The 5648-nt window shown below is 52.9% G+C and overlaps 1 long non-coding RNA gene across 1 annotated transcript; it reads right to left on the minus strand.

The window, feature by feature from the left end:
• Positions 1 to 200: 200 nt before the first annotated feature.
• LOC138750623 (uncharacterized) lies at positions 201 to 3430 on the minus strand. The gene is made up of 2 exons (XR_011349426.1): positions 3329 to 3430; positions 201 to 453 (listed from the first exon to the last, which is right to left on the minus strand). It is a non-coding gene; the product is annotated as an uncharacterized lncRNA (long non-coding RNA).
• Positions 3431 to 5648: the final 2218 nt, after the last annotated feature.

The following is a 5648-nucleotide window of genomic DNA, read 5'->3' on the forward strand; positions in this document are numbered from 1 at the left end:
CCCCTCACCGCCCTACCCCCCCCCTCACCGCCCTACCCCCCCCTCACCGCCCTACCCCCCCTCACCGCCCTACCCCCCCTCACCGCCCTACCCCCCCCTCACCGCCCTACCCCCCCCTCACCGCCCTACCCCCCCCTCACCGCCCTTTACCCCTCCCCCCTTATTGCCCCTTCCCATGGTATTTCCTCCCGAAAATAGACTACTTTGCTGCAAAGTTTTATTGGAGTTGGATGTTAAAAAGCTAGGTTCTAAATACTGGAGAATGGGCTGGAGTTTGGGAGGAAGGTTTCGTCCGTCAGATGCCTGGGGTGTCGTCCATCATGAGGCTGTGATTTCCGCACGACCACCAGCTATCCATTCCCTCCTCATTGCCTGGCTGCTGTCAGACGGAAGGTGTTAGAAGTCCGGACCATTCTTCTTCAGCTTGCTGTAGTCGGTTTCCACGGCCAGGAACTAAGAGAAGGGAGGAAAACATGAGGACGGATGCTTCTGGAAGGCAGAGCAGCCGTAAGGGCTGCATGGGGCCTGTTCTGCCATGGCCTGCCTGCTAAGAAAGCCTGTTACCTGCTTGTCTCCAACCTCGTGAGCCCTGTGTCGGTCTCTACACCTGGTGACTACTCGAGGAACAGATGTTGCCCTCTGTTAATCCCACACCCTGCCAGCCTTCCACTACTCACACCTGAGGGCCGGGTGCCTCTGTTTGGCTGAAGACCGTGATAGGGATCTCTGAAACCTTTCCCACCACTCACCCCAGGCTCACCAGCCTTGTCTTTGCCGCCCCAACATTAGGCAGCCTCCATCCTTCCAGCACCTCACCCTTGGCTAACGTGCCTCTGCCAGGATGCCTGCCATCTTCTCCCTGGTCTCAGTAGAAGTCTAGTTTTGAACACAACAATGAGCTGACCTCTTCCTGGGCTTTGGGTTCAAGACATTCACAGAACATATGTTGTGCCGACCCATATATTCCTTCCTGAAAAAAGGTACTAACCCCTCCCTACCCTGTAACCCTCTATTTTTCTTCTTTGCACGTGTCTAAGAATCTCTTAATGCCCCTAATGTTTCATTCTCCACCACCATCCCTTGCAAGAGATTCCAGGTTCCCACAAATCTGGGTGTTAAAAAAACATACCCCTGATGTCTCCCCTAAACTTCCCTCCCTTCACTTTATACACATGTCCTCTGGTGTTTGCTCCTCCTGCCTTGGGAAACAGGTGCTGGCTGTGGACCTCTATCAACAGTCTGCCTGAGTTCCGAAGCCACGCAGAACTGTCAGGCCAACTAGGTGCGTGGCCATCCACCAGCCAGAGCACGCACCGGCCCCCATTGTCCGCTCTCTCTGCCTCATGGTCAACTCCTGCATTCGGTCCGGGTTGCCGTCACCACGGCTGGACACCATCTGGGGAGGAGTGAACGTAGATAAGGGATAGAAATCCCTGACGCTGACCAGGTAGTCACTGGTAGAGCAGCCTCAGACCTCCACTAACCAGGTATCAGAGGTTGCCTACTCTTCCCCCCACCCCCGGCCCCTTTCAACCAAGCCACCTGTACGGCACCTCACCAGAGTCAGATCCACTGCCCACAGGTCGTTACTCCCAAGTTGTAGTGAGTGCCTGTCTTACACCACAGAGCTTCTTCCCCCAGTTGGGAATCCTAGGTTGGGAGTGTTATGGTACTGTGCAAGTTAACTCTGTCTGTCTGTTTGTTTCACCACTGCATCTCGTTAACTTTTTTGACCTGTTATTCAATAACTGTGTATTCCGGGACTACTCCAGAGTTTATCTCGCTTTGTGACTAATAAAGCGCTTGCTTTACAGCACCCGGCTGTGTCTCGGACTCGAGTTCTTGCTGTCCCCCAAATGAACTAAAATCACATACTGCACCTCTGACCCTTCACTCCCAGCTCTGCTAACCTGGCCTCATAAAACTTGTTTCCCAATTCAGGCAACATCCTGGTAAATTTTATCTGCTCCCTCTCCACAGCTTCCCCATCCTGCCCATAAAGATGGGACCAGAACTGAATACTTTAAGTATGGTCTCAACAGAGATTTGAAGAGGTGTAACAGTCCCCCTATTAATTTTCCAAGGTGCTAAGATTGAATTTTCAGCTCCATATGTTGCTGTGGCCTTCTTAACTGTCCTATCAACCTGTGTGGTGACCTTGAAGGATCTATGGATTTGGAATCCAACCATCCCTCTTCGTCCACACTCTTAAATAACCGATCATTAACCCTATACTCAGCCTTCTGGTTTGTCCTTCCAAAATGCATCCCCTCACACTTACCCGCCCGATTGAACTCCATCTGCCATTTTTCTGCCCAACTCTGCATCCTGTCTGTATCCTTTTGTAACCATCAACAACTTCAACCTTCATGTCATCTGTAAACTTACTGACCTGTCCTTCCGCCTCTTCATCCAGGTCATTTATAAAAATCACAAAGAGACGGGTCCCAGAACAGATCCTTGTGGAACTCCACCAGTCACCGACCTCCAGGCAGAATACTCTCCTTCCACTACGATCTCAGCTTTCTACCTGCAGGCCAATTGTTTTTATCCACACAGCTAATTTTCTACTGAACCTCTGACTCATGACTTTCTGTATAAGTCTGAAATGAAATTGAGCCACAGCAACATATGGAGCTGAAAATTCAATCTTAGCACCTTGGAAAATTATGGATTTGTATTAATAGCCCAACCCCTCCTTGCTGATCCAGTCCCCTACCTGAGCGGGTCCCCTTTCCCTGCATTCAGCCCATCTCCCTTTAAACCTTTCCTGTCCAAATGTATGTTACACGGTGTGTTTGTCCCCCACCACCACCACTTCATGTGACAGCTCGTTCCACACACCCACTACCCTCTGTGTGAAATCTCTCCCCTTAAACCTGTGCCCTCTAGTTTTAGACTCCCCCACCCTGGGGAAAAGACTGGGACCACCCACCTGATCCTGCCCCTGATGATTTTATAAACCTCTATAAGGTTTCCCCCCCCCTCAGCCTCCTCCACTCCAGGGAGAAAAGTCCCAGCCTATACAGCCTTTCCCTGTAACTCCAGTCCCAGGAACATCCTGGTGAATCTTTCCTGCCCCCTTTCCAGTTCAGTGACATCCTTCCCACACCTGGGTGCCCAGAACTGTGCACAATACTCCAAGTGTGGTCTTCCCAATGACCTGGACAGTTGTAATGGGACGTCCCTGATCCTGGACTCAGTGCCCAGATCCATGAAGGCAAGTGTGTCAAAACACCTTCATCACCCTGTCTCTGTGTTCCCAGTTTCAGGGATCATGGATCTATTCTACAACACTCCCCACCATTCACCGTGCAAGTCCCCGTACCCCGAGGTCTCTCGGTTCCACAACTCTAAACCATTCACTGTGTCAGTCCCCCAAGCTCGAGGTCCCTCTGTTCCAGAACTCCCCACCATTCACTGTGTCAGTCCCCCTACCCCGAGGTCTCTCTGTTGCATAACACTCCCCACCATTCACTGTGTCAGTCCCCCTACCCCGAGGTCTCTCTGTTCCATCACAATCCCCACCATTCATTGTCAGTCCCCCTACCCCGAGGTGTCTCTGTTCCACAACTCCCCACCATTCACTGTCAGTCCCTGGACCCCAAGGTCTCAGTGTTCCACAACTCCCCACCATTCAGTGTCGGTCCCCCTACCCCAAGGTCTCTCTGTTCCACAACTCCCCACCATTCACTCTGTCAGTCCCCCTACCCCGAGGTCCCTCTGTTCCATAACACTCCCCACCATTCACTGTGTCAGTCCCCCTACCCTGACCTCTCCCTGTTCCATAACACTCCCCACCATTCACTGTGTCAGTCCCCCTACCCCGAGGTCTCTGTTCCACAACTCCCCACCATTCACTGTGTCAACCCATACCCCAAGTTCTCTATGTTCCATAACACTCCCCACCATTCACTCTCAGTCCCCAGATCCCGAGGTCTCTCTGTTCCAGAACTCCCCACCATTCACTGTGTCAGTCCCCCTACCCCAAGGTCTCTCTGTTCCACAATTCCCCACCATTCACTGTGTCAGTCCCCCTACACGAAGGTCTCTCTGTTTCACAACTCCCCACCATTCACTATGTCAGTCCCCCTAACCCGAGGTCTCTCTATTCCACAACACCCCACCATTCACTGTGTCAGTCCCTCTACACCAAGGTCTCTCTGTTCCATAACACTCCGCACCATTCACTGTGTGAGTCCCCCTACCCCCTCTGTTCCATATCACTCCCCACCATTCACTCTGTCAGTCCACCTACCCTGAGGTCTCTCTGTTCCATAACACCCCCACCATTCACTGTGTCAGTCCCCCTACCCCGAGATCTCCCTGTTCCATAACACACCCCACCATTCACTGTGTCAGTCCCCCTACCCCGAGGTCTCTCTGTTCCATACCACTTCCCACCATTCACTGTGTCAGTCCCCCCACCCCGAGGTCTGTCTGTTCCATAACACTCACCAACATTCACTGTGTCAGTCCCCCTACCCTGTGGTCTCTCTGTTCCACAACTCCCCATCATTCACTGTGTCAGTCCCCCTACCCCGAGGTCTCTCTGTTCCATAACACTTCCCACCATTCACTGTGTCAGTCGCACTAGCCCGAGGTCTCTCTGTTCCATAACACTCCCCACCATTCACTTTGTGAATCCCCCTACCCCAAGGTCTCTCTGTTCCACAACTCCCCACCATTCACCGTGTCAGTCCCCCTACCCCGAGGTCTCTCTGTTCCACAACTGCCCACCATTCACTGTGTCAGTCCCCCTACCCCGAGGTCTCTCTTTTCCATAACACTCCCCACCATTCACTATGTCCGTCCCACTACCGCAAGGTCTCTCTGTTTCACAACTCCCCACCATTCACTGTGTCAGTCCCCCTACCCCAAGGTCTCTGTGTTCCACAACTCCCCACCATTCACTGTGTCAGTCCCCCTACCCCGAGGTCTCTCTGTTCCATAACACTCCCCACCATTCACTGTGTCAGTCCCCCTACCCCAAAGTCTCTCTGTTCCACATCTCCCCACCATTCACTGTGTCAGTCCCCCTACCCTGAGGTCTCTCTGTTCCATAACAACCCCACCATTCACTGTGTCAGTCCCCCTAACCCGAGGTCTCCCTGTTCCATAACACACCCCACCATTCACTGTGTCAGTCCCCCTACCCCGAGGTCTCTCTGTTCCATACCACTCCCCACCATTCACTGTGTCAGTCCCCCCACCCCGAGGTCTGTCTGTTCCATAACACTCACCAACATTCACTGTGTCAGTCCCCCTACCCTGTGGTCTCTCTGTTCCACAACTCCCCATCATTCACTGTGTCAGTCCCCCTACCCCGAGGTCTCTCTGTTCCATAACACTCCCCACCATTCACTTTGTGAATCCCCCTACCCCGAGGTCTCTCTGTTCCACAACTCCCCACCATTCACCGTGTCAGTCCCCCTACCCCGAGGTCTCTCTGTTCCACAACTGCCCACCATTCACTGTGTCAGTCCCCCTACCCCGAGGTCTCTCTTTTCCATAACACTCCCCAACATTCACTATGTCCGTCCCACTACCGCAAGGTCTCTCTGTTTCACAACTCCCCACCATTCACTGTGTCAGTCCCCCTACCCCAAGGTCTCTGTGTTCCACAACTCCCCACCATTCACTGTGTC

The sequence above is a fragment of the Narcine bancroftii genome, unplaced genomic scaffold, assembly GCF_036971445.1.
Source record: "Narcine bancroftii isolate sNarBan1 unplaced genomic scaffold, sNarBan1.hap1 Scaffold_208, whole genome shotgun sequence".
In the NCBI taxonomy this organism is placed as follows: Eukaryota; Metazoa; Chordata; class Chondrichthyes; order Torpediniformes; family Narcinidae; genus Narcine; species Narcine bancroftii.